Raw genomic sequence first — 18,370 nt, forward strand, 5'->3', positions numbered from 1 at the left:
ATTCGGCCCTCTGGCCAAGAAGATTCCGAGGACACCTAAGTACTTCTTATGAGTTGTAAATGCAAAAGCATTAATGTCCAATCGAACGTCATGTGCGGTCTTTCGAGTTATGAACTCCTCGCGGGCCAGCGAAGGCGTTAAGACGCTTGGCGCGTTTTCATTTACCCTTAGTGAGAGGCAGTTAGAACGCAGACTAGAACTTGCGCGGACAAGGAACGCGTGAATAACGCAGACTTCCAAGAGCGAGGGTGACGTGGCATCGCGCCAATGCCCTCTCCCCTTACGCAATACCACAGCAGCAGATGTTCCCTTTCGCGCGCTCATCTCCGTCGAGAGCCAAGCCAGCGTCACGTGGTGTCGCAGCCAATGGGAACGCGCGCGTGATGTGGCGTCACAGCTAATGGGAAGTTTCAGTTTCACTGCTACAGAAGCCGCCAGCGTTTTCGCTCAATGGGCCATCACGCTTTCTCATCAAAAGATTGGATGCCGCTGCTGTAATGCAAACGCACTGATTGTTGTCGGAAATACGGACACAATATAGTGGAGTTTCTTGCTTGGTACCTTGCTGCAAACGGATGTCATCGGTGGTGATTGCCGTAATAGTCAGACAAGTGTGAACTATGAATAGTGACAAGTGTGAGAGCAGCGTCAAAAAATGTTTATTGCAGGATTGACCGGCACAAAAATGTGTGTACAAATTCTAGTAACTATCAATTAAATTTTTTTAGACAAATGTTACTAAAACCTACGAACGGTATATTGAAAGTTCACAAACCGTTTTTAAACTTCCTAAATACTTCATACCAACATCCTGTCGACTATTGGCCACCGATATTCAATTAAAATATTATTTACAAACTTTCTTGAAACGATGAATGAACATCCTTCAAACATTAAAAGCAGGGCATCTTTTTACTTCTTAGAAACATCCTACCAACTTTTTTCCAGTTTTTGCCGTTCGCCCTAGAAACGTCCTTGTAACTTTTTTCTCTGTTGCTTGCTCTAGAAATATTCTTGTAACTTGTTTCCAACTTTCTATAACTCGCCCTAGAAACATCCTGGTGACATTTATCCAATTTTTCCAGCATTTTTAAAAATTGTCTGGTACTGTTCTGATGCAACCTTGTACATATAAAAGTATGTACGTGTTGGCAAAACACACCAATCTTTTCAAACACTGATGTTTATTTTCCAACCCTTTCATACATGCCCTCAGAAACCACAAGCAAGCAGTGACTATAATGTGGTCTTGACATCTCCCGTGTTCTTGATATCCCTCTTGCTGCAAGCCTAAAGGAGGAAAAATGCAATAATAGTTAGCCTTATGAATTGTATCTGGACGAGATAGCATGATGCAGTCATACACAAGAATTTGACTTCAAATGACCCACAATCAAAACGAAGATTTCAACTGACTGCCTTGCCACACATACTTAGAATGGCATTCACACCTCTGGGGTGCAAAGCTTCTTTTTGGACGACGTCCTGTTGGGTATTGGAACGCCACCCAAAAAATGACTTAAGTACTGCTGAAGCAGAACTGCTGCACATAATATGCATGTGTTACATGTAGGAATCGTACACTTGTGTAAAGTAGCTGTAAATCAGTTGCAGTAAAGATAGTCAAAGTTTTTAGAATGGCTTCCGCGAGATATGCCGAACTCAATAATAGGATGACATGTGTAATGCACTTTTTGCCTAAACCATGTCTTTAGGAGGAAGAAAACATTTTTATAGACCCTCTAGTGTGCATTATTCACAGTTTGAAAGCTCAATTTGGTAAAACCACAACAAATTATTATATTAAAAAGTGACTATTTCAATATTTCCACCAAGTGCAGGGCTGCTTGAGCATGAAGCAAGCTTCCTTGTGACATCTCAGTAAATCCGAGGTAGTGAGCATGTGGTACCACAGACCACAGATGCACACATGTTCTGGGCAGTAGTCAGCACTGTTACCATGTCACCGGAAGCTTGTGTATTAGGCAGCTGACAAGTAATATGAAAGAAAAAGTAAAAAGGATTGTTTGCATTTCAGATAAGTGACAGCAAAGAACAAGCTTTATCCAATGTCAACTGTAGAAGGGCAGAGACACGCTGAAAAAAAAGCAAATGTAAATGCGAACGCTCAGCGTTCAGCTGCACTGTCGTGGCTTGCAACTACTGCCCACAGAAAAAAAGTGCCAATGTAACGATGAACACTTAGCATTCAGCTGCACTGTCGTGGTGGCTTGCAACTATACTGCACTGTGCGGATTGTTGTGATTTAGCAGTTTGCATTACCACCTCAAATTTCTGTAAAATACAAAGGAGACCAGCTTCCTGCTTGAAGCCAACCTGCACTTCGGGTGCATATTGAACTTGTCACATTAAAAGGTTATTGGTTTGTTATATGCTTGAGGAATTACCTGCTCCTACAGTGGCTAGGGATTCAGCAGCTACCTAATAAAGAAAATCTTGCTTTTTGTATGCTAATTTTAAGAGATGAAGTATGGTACGCAATACATAAGTGTGACCGGTTAGAGGGAACAATATAAGCGCACAGGCAATACTGTGAGAAGTGAGCTTCACAATACTGCATAATAAAATTGACAAAAAGAAAAACATCTCGAGACCTCATGCTTCTCAACGATTATCTTAAAAAGGCAATCTGACTAGATTAATATACAGTCTGTACAGAGTATGTCATGCAGTTACTCAAGTCAGAGTTATATTTAGCTCAGAGGAGGCTAGTTAAAGGTAAGTTCATTAAACTGAGGGCCCTCCAGATGACCAAAAGTGAAATGCAAGCGATTTGCCACTAGAAATCATGAAAATGGCACACACAGTAAAATGATTGCATATTACAGAAACATATCCTACAACACACAAGGCAATGACAGTTTTGTACGCACCTTTGTAAAAGCACGCAGATCAGGTGCTTTATAGTGGTGCTCTCCAGCTTGCAGCAGTGCTGCAGGTTCCTGTGGGATGCCTCCAGAATCCGCATAGCCTTCAACTGCAATGAATAATTTATTGCAATGTGAATCTGGAAACCTGTCATATCAGTGTAATACTGAATTGCAAAGAGCCTCACACTAGCAGCTACATTAATGTGCGTCTCGTACGAATCTCTCCATTATATCTCAGGAGGTTACACGGTTATGTTGTAACAAGTGCGATTCAATGTTGGAATGCAGCAAACATAAGATTACCAGGAAAATCACCGAAACTCAAATATTTAATAAAGCAAAAAGAGCATTGGATTATGAAAAAAAATATTGAGCACATGCAAAGTCTTTTGAACCCTAGGCCGTGTTTGTATAGCGATGGTATTCCTTCTCGCTCTTCGTCAGAGGTTTGACCGACGCGCCGCCCGTGTTATGAACTGGAATAGCCGGCCGTTCACGGTGGGTGGTAAGAATGACGTAGGATACAGCGCAAAGTATCGCCATGAAATCGCAGCCCTTACTTTATTACTGCAAGGCACAGTCATTACCTATGACTGGAAGAGCTGGCATACTGTTCATTAGATGAATATGTATAGTAAAAGCCAGCGTCTGATTGAGAGGTCTCGATTAAAAAGAAACCTCGTCATTGCAATATCGACGTATATCTGCCTCGCAATATAGAACACGACAGGTTCTATAGTTCAATATAGCATACAGACAGGTTCTCGCGACGCGGGCCTTCAAAGTGAACTGTATACAAAAAAAAAGTCTTCATACAAGCTAATATGTGCGCAAGCGTCAAACATAGCTATCCTGTGCCAACGCGTGAAGCCCATGACACATCGACGTGTACACACCTGCAGTGTACTCGCGGAAATGCTTATATAAGGAATAATTTTCTGCCGGGAAACTACCCAACAAACAGTACATTTCAGTGTTTCCATAATTGTGTTCCCATTCAGTCAGAGCAATCAGACGGGGTACCATACTTCACAGGAAAATGCAAGTACGCGATAACATCAACAGAAGCTTTCGTAAAATTGCTTACTAAATGTGCACAGAAACATGGACAACTTACGCTCAGAATGCGCTCTGCTCTAGTTACACAAAGCTCATTACATGAACAGGGTTCGTACTGGTTTCCAAGGCAAACATTCAAGGATATTTCAGGACTTTCCAGGACCTGTCACAGGTTTTTCAAGGACTCAAAGTGGCATCTGAAGTAGGGTTTCTTTACTCTAACATTTCCAAAAATGACTAGTTTTATTGCACGTACAATAAATAAATGTATATCACAATTATAATAAAAAACTCTAGCCTTGATAACTTCGCAAGATCACAACACAAAATGAACGCTTACAACAGCGGCTGAAATTTTTCCACTATAAACTGGGTAAAGTTCATCACAAATATTCAAAATAATCAGCATAGGGCTATTGCACTAAAATAAAAAGAAATAAACGTATATCCCAATGATGTTAATAATGTCAAGCCTTGATCTTCTTGCGAGTTCTCAACAATACCAAAAAAAGTTCGCAAAACACAATGAATGCTCATAACAGCTACTCTGACTTCTCCAGCATTAACTGGGCAAGCTTACCTAACATTTCCAAACCATTCAGTGTAGTCTTGCTACACATCCATTATATTATAACAAATAGATATATATTGCAATTATATCAACCATGTCTTGTCTTGATCATTTCTCAAGTCCGCAATATTAAAAATTAACACGACAAATACTCACAACAGGTGCTCAGGCTTCTGCAGTATTAGCTGGGTTGGTTCATCAAACATTTCCAAAACATTCAGCATAGCGTATTTTCCTGTGCATAAGACGCGTTTTTTTTCCTGAATTTTTCGTCGGTGCGTCTTATAGAACCGTGCGACCTATGTACGTTCTTTTTCGGAAAAACTGCCTTCAAAATCGGATCCAATGTTATGGCTATTGCGAAGTGCGCTGGTTGACTTCATTGCTACGGGTTCTGTGCATGCTATCGAGCTGCTGGGTTCTCGTGATCAAGTTCCCGAGTGCCATGCGAGAAGGATGGAGTCGCAAGGCAAGCAGCGGCAGGCCGACTGCGAGTAGATCGACCCCGAATTCGTCGCACCTGCAGGTCGCTGTCAAGATACGGCACGCACCACTGTGCAAACTACACAGTTGCTACGAGGGTACAGGCAGCCCCCCCCCCCTCCCTCCCTCCCTCCCGGGCTGCATTTCTGCTTTCCTCCCTTGTGCGCGATTCAGCTCACCGTCGCACGCTTTCACTCGCACATACAGCGTAAGGCACGCAGGGACGATGTTATCGTCTTTGGACTTTATACGGAACATAGCGATAAGCACAACGGCAGAAATGCGCCTGGAGTAGAAATATATGGCACCCATGATGATACGCTTGCGCGTGGTGCACGTTCACGGAGCGAAACATCACTGTAACTTTTATTGCGATAGCAATTATATGGACACTTGAACCGGATTTCTGCCGTCGGCGTCGTCGTCGCCGTCGCCGTGAGGTTCCCTATAGATAAAATCTTCGCCGCGCGCCGTATGCCCGAGAGGAAGCGTGCGGAGACGCGCGCTATCACGGAGAGCGAACACACTCAATCTCCCACGCGCAAGCAAGGAAGCAGGAAGCCAGCGCCGGAGGGAGCAAGGGGGGGGGGGGGGGGGGGCGCACTTCTCTGCCAACAACCGCGCTCGTCGCTCGCTCGCACCGTCTCTTATCTCCACACGGCTCTGACCTTTAAGTGCATTCGCCGCTCAGTTTCCGTTGAAGCGATAGACCGCACGTACCTTCGCCCGCTGCGGCGTATGCTTGCTGCCAGCGTTTTGACAGTCGTTGTCTGCTGTCATTCAGTGTGATCTCTTCGTGTTTGTGCGCGCTCGCACCACGCTTGTTCATTCAGTTCGTAATAGTCGGGCCACATTTTCCAACGCACGCTACACACGCAATGCTGCCCGGATCGGCAGTGCAGCGCTACAGGTGTGTCCCTTCGCACGCGCTGCCCACGGGAAGCGCTTCTCATCAACACCACCGTTTCACACGCGCCTTCTCGTGGTCATCGAGTCTCTCTTCATGTCGGTCTACTTACGCCGCAGCACACCTGCTTACTTAATCAGCTCATGTTTACTACAATTCATATTGCTACGCTACCAAAGCCGCTCACCTTACTTCGTATGACATTGCTGTGTTGCTATCGCATTCATTGCTTCGCCCTTAGGGCGAAACTGTGACATTTTTTTAAAGTGCTTACAGAAAGAACAGGTGCGTCTTATACACCGGTGTGAGTTATAAACATTCTTTCTTTTTTTTGTTTTTGTTTTTTTTTTTTTGAAAAACAGACGTTTTGAAGGGGGTGCGTCTTATACAAAGGTGCGATTTATAGACCGGAAAATATGGTAATGTTATTGCACTTATATTATCATAAATAATATCATAACAAAACCTCCATCCAAAGGCACTGAGCATCAGTGGTAAAGTTGCTCCACTCTCTTTAGCTTCACCTCGCGCACAAGAGTGAAAGTGGGACAAGGCAGACCAACAGGCGAGGAGTGAAACGAACGATAGGGTGAGAAAAGCAGCGTAAACACTGCCAGCCCCAAGCCAGCACCGAAGCGCGGCACGGGCCTCTTGCTCCGTTCGCGGTTTGACGTACAGGTGCCCACAAAATAACTCGGAACGCCAGACCGGTGGCCTCTCGTCGGCGGAGCACACCCGCGGAAACATACAGCCTTGGTCTGCGCGTGCGCGGCATCCCTAGCAAGCAAGCCTCGCACCCTAGTGCATCCAGATAGGCGTTGCATTGCGTCCAAAAACTTGCGGTTTGTCCCTCTTAGCGCTGCGACAACACATCTAGGGAGAGGAGGGTGGGGGGGGGGGGGGGCGGGGGTGATCGGGGCATGTAGGCGACAGCGTGCTCGCGCGCTATGCAGCGTAATCTCTAAACGCTAAACGCACGCGTAATCCTTGTGGCGTATTGAAGTCGGGATCTGCATTCATTCTGATAGTCATGCTTTCTGGATAGCTTGCGCGGATATGGAATCCATGAGAGTTTATAACACAGTGGTGACCATTGAGTTCACCATGCTCTACTTTTAATTATACCTGATGTCTTGCATATCTGAGTTAATTATTTCGCCTAAAGAAACTATGAATTCTTCGCTTATCTTTCAGGTGGGCGAGCGCCACGGCTCGCCTATATAATATCACTGTAGCGCACTTTTCAACCGGGTTATCGCGTTGCGCGATGTATTTTAGTCCTTGTGCAATTATATTCCAAGCCGCATTTACTACTTGGGAATAAGATCAGAACTTGTACTGTAACATACGACGGCTCCTTTACCAAGGATGACTGCGTGCAGTAATAAAAGTTTTGAAAATGACATCACACAGCGTATTCCAACACGCCAATTTCATGCACAGGAATTAATTTTATGCATCCGGCACTATAATAAAGGTCTATTCAATGCTTCGCAGTCACAATGAACATCGCATAGTGCGCTATTTATTTACGAAATCGGGCCGCTTTGCTGCACTTTTAGTTGAGAGTACTGCAAAATTTCATCGTGTGTCTGCGTTGGTTGGCGCAAATATTCAATTTTTCGTTCAGTGTCGTTATACGTTGCTAATCAAGGGGGTGTTCAGCTGTGTGAGTTAAATGCTATGAAAAAAAAGACGTTTCAGTGGGGTCCCACATCTATTGCTAAGATAACTTTGCCGGCGAAAGCTTTAATGCTTTGACGTCATTTTATTTGCAATTGTTTGCTTATGTTGATAAATAATTAAACAACTACTAATTGGTCGTAATTCGGTTTATTTGCTTTCTTACTTGCTGTTACGGAGTCTTTAATTGACCCTTATTAGTATGTACTGCTCTTTGGAACTCCTAATTAGTCTTAATTTGGTGTGACCATTCTTATCACGGAGTCTGGAATGGACGTTAAGTAGTGTCTATTACTGTTCGCAACCCTTAATTACTTTTAATTACTCTTAATTATTCTTAGTTACTTAGTAATTCACCTTAGTTACTTTGTAATTCCCCTTAGCACGCTTTAATAAATGTGTCGTATATTGTCCGTGGATTGGTCTTGTTAATTACCCTAATTACTTTTAATTATACGTTGAGACTCTTGAATTACTCTTAATTATTTTAGCTACTAGGTGCTGAATTCACATTTACATGCTTTTTTGAACGGTAGAGGTGTAGTATGCCGCTTTCTGATTTTTGCTACCGCAAGTGTTGTCGACGAAGGTCACATTCCGCGACTAATGAGCCAGTTAAACGTTTCGCTCAAATAGGCGCAGATGCCCATTATCGCGCACACACGAGCGCTTATGCTCCATCACGTGCACACGCGCGCAGACAGCGTTTCTGAGACCGCATCCGCACAGCCCCCCATATGACAACGCTAAAAGGCACCCAACGCTATTCTTTTGGAGCAAGGCAACACCTATTTAGATGCACTGGGGAGCGAGGTGAGCTTGCTAGGGAGACCGCGCATGCGCAGACCCCGTCACTAATTTTTCACCGGCGCGCTCCGCCGGCGAAAGGCCACCGGTCCGGCGTTCCGAGTTATTTTGTGGGCACCTGTACGTGGTGAGGCCTCTTATTTTTTCCGTGCAGTTCTGCAAAACGGAACCATGTGTGCTCGCGCTGGCGTATTGTTTCAGTTTGTCAGATCAACGCCGACTTACCACAGAATGGAGGTCGCAATGTCAATATCAGAGTGCAGTGGTCACGAAATTCAAGGATTTTCAAGGAAGGAAAAAAATTCCAGCACTTTCAAGGGCCTTGAAAACGCACTTTTCAATTTCAAGGGTTTTCAAGGATTTTAAGGACCTGTACGCACCCTGCATGAACCATAAGCTACAACAAAGCGCCCAAGCGCCAAACTTGCTTACCTTTCAAGACGTAGTCAGCAAACACTCCTTAGTCCCACAGGTACCGTGGCACCAACTCTCTTTCGGGCGCAAACACTGTAGAGCTGCCGATGAACTACAGCACCACGAACGCACAACCTACAACAAATTCTTCCATACACTGTGATGAAGCCCCAGTACCAGGCTTTTCACGAGAGCGCAGGCAGGCGGGAACAAAAGCAGCTCGGACGGGCGCTGTAAGACACTGTTGACACTGGCGTATCGCTCGAAACACACGGCGAACACACGGTGTTTCACGAGTCCAGAGATTGTGCGATGGTTAATGCACACGATAAGAAGCACATTTTGCCTAGGCACTTCTAATATAAAATTCAACTACCGCCTCACTGCAACAAGCACTCGCGCACAGCCAACGTTAGGGTGGCTAGAAGGGGAGGTGTGAATACCGGCGGCGCAAGCGTGACCCCTCAGCGCACCGATGCCGCAGGGCGGCGCTGTTGACCGAGGCGCGGGAAGGCACGCAACCGAAATGAGCGCATCGCCAGCCTCGGGTATCGCGCGTTGTCTGCGAGCGTCATGGAATATACGTCTTTATCCATGAAATCAACGTTTTATCAGCCCACATCACTACTCCTGTGAGATTTTATGGGCCCAGTTCGCATTGCGTCGATAGATTCAAACGCGTTTTTTTTTTTTTGTCCTCCAGATCAGAATCATAGGGGCTGGGGGCTCTGGAATAATTTCGACCACTTCGGGTTCTTTAACGCGCACTCACACCTTACGGCACACAGGTGCCTTGCACTTCGACTCCCTCAAAATGCGACCGTCGTCCTCGAGGTCAGCAGTAATCACCCTATGCGTGCCGTACGTACGACCTGTAAACTGCAGTCATTACCCGATTACTTCTCGACGTACAAACCACTTTGTGCCAGCGCTTGAAGACGTGTAGCATGTCCTTTCGACGCTCAAATAAGCAATTTACTATGATTTCAGACAGCAACAGATCTGGTCATAAAATAGTTTATTTAAGTGAGGAAAACAACTATGGGAAAATTTGATCTACAACACGCAATATTTCAGTGCTTTTAGTTTATTCTCAGTGCCCTGCTGAATGACACCTTTAAGCAAAAAATGAATCCTTGTTACGCAATAAAAACGTACAACTGATGCTGTCAGGGCAGCAGAATGCTCTAGGCAACCAATTTTTGGCACATCACCAATTGATCAACTGCATAAACTTTGCCACAGCTTTGGCATGCAAACGAGTGAGTTTGTTTTCAATAAGGGCATTAATTGACCAGCTTGTAGAATGGTTCTGATAGACTGATAGATATAAAAGGCCCCCAAAGTCCCTTCTGTTTGTTCTTTAGATTCCACAACGGTTTCGTTGTGAAGCTGCCCAGCCAAGTAGATGCTACAGCTGGCAATTGTCCTTCTCCAATGAAGAACACTACCATTTTGGTTAACACAACAGGCGCAGCATTTCGTTCAATGCAAACTCTGCAGTCCAGTAACGAGCAATGTTTTGTTTAAACTTTTGCAGTGACCACAGTTCCAAAGGTCGCTTAAGCTCGATAATGAACAATTCTTCTGCGACTGGACTGGGCATTCCATCCCGCTGTATATTTACAGCCTCCACGTCTGCCGGTGGGCATGCATTCCCCCGTCTTGTCAATAGACAAGCGCCGCTTCTCTTGTAAGATAATAATAATAATAATACTTTATTTGTACTCAGAGAGTCGAATATGTAGTCCAGGCATACAGGGTCATAGTAGGCGGAACTGCCTATACCGGAGTGGTTTGCGTCCCGAACCTGGAACCCGTGGAGCGTGTGAGACATCTCTTCTTTTTTCTTTCTTTCGTCAGAGTCCTGCTAATGTATTTTGGCAAGTTCGGAAGTACTGTGGGCACGGCATCTTCTGAGAGGGCAGGAATGTGACGTGGTATCAAGACTGCAGTTCCATTAATAAAGTCGCGAACGATAAACCTAAGGAAACAAAAAAAAAAAAAAAGGCGGTGGTGATCAGATTGAGCTAGCGTGAAAGGCCTCGTGAATAATACTAGGATGGCAATTGGCAATGCCACGACGACGCTGTGCAACACGCTATGTATCGCGAGAAACACCACAAACAAGGCGACGAGACCAAAACTGACGGCGAAGGCACGGAGGCGAGGCGAGACCGGCAGGCCGGCGCGGCTATGCTTCCCGCGCCGCGAGCGGTAGCGCCATATTTCCCCTGGTGGCATCGGTGCGCAAGGGGGTCACGCGCGCCTGCAGGAAAGCGCCGCCGGTATTCACACCTCCCCTTCTAGCCACCCTACCAACGTGGTCCATAAACTACAGCAACTTGGATTGGATTGGATTTATTGAAGAAAACACTGCAGCAGCGCCACACTGCGGTTAACGAAAAGGAACCTGCCTCCCCGATTCGCATCGCTTCAGGAGTATAGCCTTCGAGATTCGCATTTGTCACTCAAGGTATGGGTGGGTTTGTATGGGTGTTCTGTGGCTGAAGCATGAGCCAATCCACGCGCCGCCCGTGCGGCTCCGTCTGCTTGAAATGACGGACGGTCTACGGGCTAATGTGACACTTACCGAGCACATATCCGTGATCACCGCCCACATACACGTTAATTATGGCGCCAAGTGTAATGTTTTCGAGAATATATGCCCTCATCTTGAATTGGTGAGACCATATTTCCTCTTAGCGTCAGGAATAAAGGTAACAAAACGTGGCGATGGCTGGCGTGCTACAGCAGCTGAAGCTTCGGCTGAAGTGCAACAGGCGTACTGCTTGCACGCACGTGTAAACAAACAGATACGGCCATGCCAGGTACACAACTGACTACTCAGTAAACTGACAATCGTAAATTATTCACTTGTGTGCCTTAGCAAGCATTTACATAATCCTTGCTGCCGTACGAATCCCGCCAATATATTGACACGTACACATGTTTATCTTTCACCGGTGACCGCTTTCCACCGGCTAACAAGTGTTAAACGTTATCGCTCGGCGCAGGACGCGCCTGCATCGGAAGCTTCTAGAACATTATCGATGCTTCTTTCCGTTGCCTGTTTTCACCGACGCTTATGTTATCTGATTGTATAACCGACGCGAATTGTCTAGAACTTTCTGGAAGACCCGCGGGCATCAGGGATTAATCTGGAACCTTCGATGACTCAGGTATAAAAGCCGACGCGTTTCGCCGCTGATCAGATTTCGACGACCGTCGACTGTGTTCGCCGCTTTCGTTGTGCTTCGAGTGTAGCTTGCTTTTGTGGGCTCAGGTTCGCCCAATAAAGAATAAGTCTCGCCATACACAGTTTTACGACTGTTTACTTCAGCGTCACTACTACGTGACATCTGGTGGAGGTGCTTTTATGTCCTTGTACCGGACTCCCCCGTCCAGCCGTGAGCCAAGCCCAAACCGTCCAGAAGACGTCGACGCCTACCCCGACCAGCGAGCTAGACGTACGCTAGCCGTAAGCAGTTTTTTCACGGGCTCGGGCCGGGCTCGGGCACGGTGTGTGCTTTTAGAGCCGGGCCCGGGCCGGGCTCGGCTTTTCTGACGCGGGCCCGGGCCGGGCTCGGGCTTTCTGCGAGTTATTCTCGGGCTTCTCAACTCCGAAAAACATGTATTTTTCGGTCTCGGGCCGGGTTCGGGCCAGTTTCGAGTCGGGCTCGGGCCGGGCTCGGGCTTAAGGTAAAGGGGTGGCGGGCCGGGCCGGGCGGGTAACGTAGATTATTTCCGGGCCCGGGCCGGGCCCGGGTCTCGCAATAAATGTTTTGATCGGGTTCGGGAGGGCCGCCCAATGTAAAAACGGGCCCGGGCCGGGCCGCAAAAATCGGCCCGTGCAGTGCTCGAGTCTGAACTACTGTAACGTTGAAAAATTCCCATGGCGTTAAATATGATATCAGTCTCCCAAGCATTGCAGTTGGGCTTGCTGTCGGCAGGCCTGAAATGAGGTATGCCGATGCAGCTGGCGCGGATGACCGTATTTCTGAGCTCCGAATGTTTCCCAAACATCAGCTTCGTTTTCTGCTTGTCGCAACCTCTGGAGAACAGTGCCGGACTCACAAAAGCTGACAAAGCCGACGGATCTTTTAAGTAACGCCTGCTTTCCCTTAACTCACAGGTGAAATTTCGCAAAGGAGTCTGGGAAACATATCGACTGAGTGCGTCGCTGGATTTCACGTTCGCATCCAGTAGAATCCAGTCCACGTGGTAAACAAAGAGCTGAGATTTAAATGTCCAGCCTATGCATGTTGACGTGTTTTCGCGGAGGCTCGATACGAGGACATTCGTCTTGAGATTGTTCCACATGTTCCTCGCTACATAGAGTTTCATGTTTGTGTCCTCGAGCAGCTTCCACGTAGTCACCGCCCACGGCAGCCGTTTCAACCAGGAATGGTCATCCCAGTGCCGCTTGCATGTCGCTAGCGCAACTTGGTCGTGTTTGCTTATGTGGGAACGCAAGCTGCTTGTGACGTGGAAAGTATTTTCTTCCCGCAGGGTCCCGCTCACCGTGATAACGTTAAGTACCTGTATCGTAACGACTACTATTACAGGTAACGTAGGTAGATATTGGCGATACCTTCCCATCGGTTACTTTATTTACGCGAAAACAGACGAGGGAGATAAAAAGAGCGGTAAAGCAAGGTGGTTGACTGAATTATACTTTGTTATTGCTACCTCGAATTTCGAATGTAAGTTCTCCAGCCAAATTTCACAACGTTTTCGGCCGCCGTAGCGTCCGTTGCAGTTTGATTTCTTTATTGAGCTTGTTGTAACTACTAAAACTTTAGAATAGCGATATAGAATCTCGGAGGCGAAACACGGCTTTGTAACTTTGTAACTGTATATCTGTGACAATTAGGAGCACTTCTTGTAATGTACTTAAGAGCGGGGCGACAAAGCAGGTACATAAAGAATTACCGCCAATGAACAAGGTTAACTTTTAGAGGACAAATCTGGGCTGAACGTATTGCTACTTTCATACACTGTTTTAACATCCCACAATGAACAGAAAGCTTACGTACAATCTATTTATCACAAGCACTCGAAAGGAAACAATTAGGTAAGCTTCACATGCAGTATCATAGTTTAACATTCGCTAAGAAGTGATTTATCGAAGACTAAATGCGGTGTAATACATAAACGTACCCTAGGAATACAAAGCAAAAAGGAGAAGACACAGCGAAGCACTGCCCTAAGAAAAATGAAGGCTGGGATGTCTGGGTGTCCCACAAGAGCCGTCACTTACGTTGAGTGAAACGAAAACACCAGCGAGTAGTCCAGTATTACAACAAATTGATGTCCCATCCGGGCTCCTCAGTGAACGGATACAGAAGTATCACTTCGTCAACTGCTTATTTCACGATTTCTGGGCAACTAAGCCCCTGTTCAGTTTCGCCGCACAAAATGTTGCTACTGGAATCGCATTCTTCAGAGGCGGAAGAAACTCACTAATTTTACGGCGTTAAAGGTCGTCCATGTTCCGCAGTGGCCTGAAAGACCCTGCAGACGTCAAAAAAGATGGCTGACTAATGGAGTAGCACACGAGGAATAAGGATTATAAACAGGGATAAGGTGTCTCACAAAAGGCTGGCCAACGTTTCGATAGGAGGACCTATCTTCGTCAAAGGTCCCTTTGACGCAGATAGGTCCTCCTATCGAAACGTTGGCCAGCCTTTCTGAGGCACCTTATCCCTGCTTATAATCGTTATTCCTCGCCTGCAGACGTCAGCATCGCGAACTTAACAGTGCCACGACGCTGTGGCAGGCAGACGATTTAGAGGTCATTGTCGATTTATATTCGCCCTGCTTAGATGAATTAACCGTATTCCTAAACGACTGCCCCGGATGTCAATGTCATAAAATAAACGACGAAAGGCCGTGACAGTGCCGAGGCGTTAGACGAATCTTCTTTTTCGCATAAACTAGTTTACAATAGCAGTTGAGCGAGTGGTGGCAAAGCGTACTTGCGTGGGGCGTTAATTACAATGCAGAAACACGAGGCTACGAATGTCCCAAACAGCTGTAAATATACAACTCATTTAAAAGTCACATCTAGCAGCAGACGTTTAAACTATTGTAACTTTAAAATGTGGTAATGGCTGCATCTGCATGTAGTTGCGGGGCGTGCGATGAAAAGGTGCCGCTAGGGAAGTCAGCTGTAGCTGTCACGGTTTGTTGGCATGTGCGAAAAAGTTATGTGTTTCCGAGTTTTTCGGGCTTACATTATTTCCTTAATTTCGAATTTATTTTTTATTAGTTTTAGCGACGTTGCAATTGGAATCGGAACGAGCTCCGTACCTTTGCTGTCGCATAAAAGTTTATTGTCGCACATCATTACAAGCTGCTGATGTTTTGTTACATTTATAACGTCTAAACAATACGATGCTCCCTGCAATGAATCTTCAACAATACGTCGCAGTGTATAAAATCAAAAGAAAGCCTCGTAATTATGTGCGCCTGTTTTACAAAGTATACCACCTAATTGTGTTCCCAGAGGCCTCTGTGTGAAGCTTCGCACAGTCCCAAGCAAGACAAACCTGCTTTACATATTTTTGTGTGGCAGCCTAATAATACAGCAAGCTGCGTGCGCCTTCGCGGGTTGCTATGTGTCACCTGTAACGCCGGTAGTCATAACAGTTAGCTAAAGAAGCTGCGTCAATTTGAACGCTTCTGAGGTGAAATAGGGTAACACAAAGAAAACTTCATTTGTCCCTATCAAAGACGGGGGCTTACCTTTCATTGGGGAGGGTGTAAGCCATTGGACAAAAGAAAGCACCCTTTATACTCCCGTAAAGGCGCTAAAATGTTTGTAGTGTACTGACAATATATATATATACGGACTCCAGGTGCTGTAGTACATTCAGGTGGGATATAGAAAAACGCTGGATGGCGATGATAGTTGAAGTCGAGTTGTGGGTGAGGATGGCGTGTATAGGCCGTATAACTTATTGTGAGAGCCACGCTGCAGCGACAACGTTTGATGGACGTTAATTCATCATCATCATAACCGTTATCATCATCGTTATCATCAACATAATAGAGAGAGCAGTATAATAGGAAAAGCATTGAGAGAATAGCAGTCACAGCATTCTATAATCAGTCAATAAATAAATCGATCAATCAATAATTTATTTACCCTACCCAGGAACAACCATGAGGTCTAAGTGCTCGCGCACGAATATGTAAAAGAACTACAAGGAATATCACTGAAAAAAACAATGAATAAAAAAACAATCTTGAAACGAGTGTACATACAATAAGGTGCAAGGTGAATGCAAAAGAAAAATGTGGAGAGGGGCAGTTGAACAATATGTGAAGCTATGAAACAGCCCAAAGCTCGGAAAAGAACAATGACAGCGAGTTATGAGAAAATGAATATCATGAAAGCAAGCGGTAGAAAGACACTCTATTCTGTGGACGGTTAAGTGTTGGGGAAGACAGGCAGGGACATGGAATGGTCTATGTTCTCTGGTGATCTTGCGCGCAATGCGAAACATAATACGATGAGGAGTTCGGGGCACTTGAGCATACCGTGAAGGAGTTCGAAACTCCTTCATAACATATGCATGTGTCATAACATATGCATGTGTTACCACAAGGTGAGCTCGATTACGTAGGCAGCAGGGAAATGAAAATCATGCAACACTGCTAGAGCAAAGTCCAGTGTCCGTGTTAGCAAATCTGGGATGATATACGCTCAGAAACGTTTCCTGAACCAGATCTATAATGTCACTGTTGGATCTAGAAATGTCCTTCCAGACGACCAACATGTATTCCAGTTGAGGAAGACAGATTGTTCGGTACAACTTGCCGAATGGTGCAGGAGTATCGAATTCTCTCGAGAGTCTGCAAACAGAGCCAAGAGATCGCATATCCAGCATTGCAACGTGTTTGGTGTGATCTGAAAAGTGTAAGGTTGTATCATAAAGTACACAGACATCATTGATCTCACGTACCTTACACCTGGGTAGAGAATCTACATAATAAGAAAAATAAATACTTCCTGTTTTGCGTGTGAAAGTCATGGCTTTGGTCTTAGCAGCAATCAAGATGAGTTTATTATCTTTGCACCATTTAGAAAAAGAAAACAGGTCAGACTGCAGGATGCGACAGTCATCAACAGTATGAATTGCCGCAAAAATCTTGATGTCATCTGTATAGAGAAGGAATGAAGAATTCCGAATAGAGGAAAGAATGTCATTATTAAACATTTTAAAAAGGAGTAGTCCTAATACTTATCTTTGAGGCACGCCGATAGTTAAAATGTAATGAAAACAAGTTTGGCCATTGGCGTTATTTAATATAATTAATATAACACGATCTATCAAGAAGATAACTCCGCCAGAGATTTACAATTGACGAGTCAACACCACAGTACGTAAGATTGATCAGAAGCAGTGAGTGGCTGACTAAATCAAAAGCTTTACTGAGGTGCCAATAAATGCTGTCAACTTGCCCCCTTTGAAGTACCGGCGTGGAGATCTGTGTCATGAAACTTTCGAGATTTGTGCTAGTGGTGCGGCTGGTCAGAAAGCCATTCAGATTCGGAATGAAAGAGTTCTTCACAGTAAACGACAATATGTTGTGAAGAGCAAGCTGAAATGTCTTAGACGTGGCACAGAGAAGAGAAATCGGGCGATAACTGGAGACATTGGTTTTACAGCCCGACTTGAATACACGAGCGGTTTTCCAAATTTCAGGAAAATCGGAAGTATTCAGAGCTAATAAATATAGACGTCAATACTGGGAAAAATATGCTGCCGTATGCTTTTAAAACTCAGCGTGGATGCCATCCGGGCCGCAGGACTGGGAAGGCTTCAAGCGCTGAAAGCCTTCGCTGTTGAAATTTTTATCAAACAACACAGCACTAGATATAGGAACCGTCATGTGCTGCTGACTGACACAAGCGTTGAAACCTGAAACTTTCTAAAAATGTGAGAAATGGATAGCGAAACAATCCGCGACTGCTTGGGCTTCTACTTCTCTAGGGTTGAACAGGCGAAAGCACCCTCCACGTTCACTTGAGTTATGTGGATATACTTCCAAAACTCTACCGACCGGTCGGAGGTGCTCTTCTCCAACAAAGCAATATATGACTCGTGATCCCGCTTATAGAGGCGCTTGCAAAGAGTCCTAAAAAGCGGAATTAATTATCTGCAATCATTAGGCACAGTACTTCTTTATTTCTTTATTTAATCTTTATTTTGACAGGAAACAACAAAAAAAAAAAACACAAAATTACAATAGAGACACCTTCCTACCAGAGTCAACGAGGCAAAAGGCGTCTTTTTTGGCGCCTGCCGAGGCCTCGTTTCTCTGACGTACAGCACACAGCGATAAGCGCTGTCGAAAAAAAAAAAGTATGTGCAAGTATACACTGCATACATTGTAGGACACAAATAAAAAGTTGGGGACGGGGTGATTTGGTCTGGAAGCAGGACCTATAGACAAGCATTTTAAGTTCAGAATGCACTAGAGAATAGTAATTAAAAGGCGTGAATGTTACAACGCAACAAAGCAATGACAATGTGGGGACCT

General features: G+C 45.3%; 1 long non-coding RNA gene across 1 annotated transcript; it reads right to left on the bottom strand.

Moving 5' to 3' along the window:
- Positions 1–1,117: 1,117 nt before the first annotated feature.
- Positions 1,118–9,159, bottom strand: LOC125943620 (uncharacterized). The gene is made up of 3 exons (XR_007465800.1): positions 8,834–9,159; positions 2,895–2,998; positions 1,118–1,290 (listed from the first exon to the last, which is right to left on the bottom strand). It is a non-coding gene; the product is annotated as an uncharacterized LOC125943620 (long non-coding RNA).
- Positions 9,160–18,370: the final 9,211 nt, after the last annotated feature.

This window comes from Dermacentor silvarum, chromosome 2 (genome assembly GCF_013339745.2).
Source record: "Dermacentor silvarum isolate Dsil-2018 chromosome 2, BIME_Dsil_1.4, whole genome shotgun sequence".
Lineage (NCBI taxonomy): Eukaryota > Metazoa > Arthropoda > Arachnida > Ixodida > Ixodidae > Dermacentor > Dermacentor silvarum.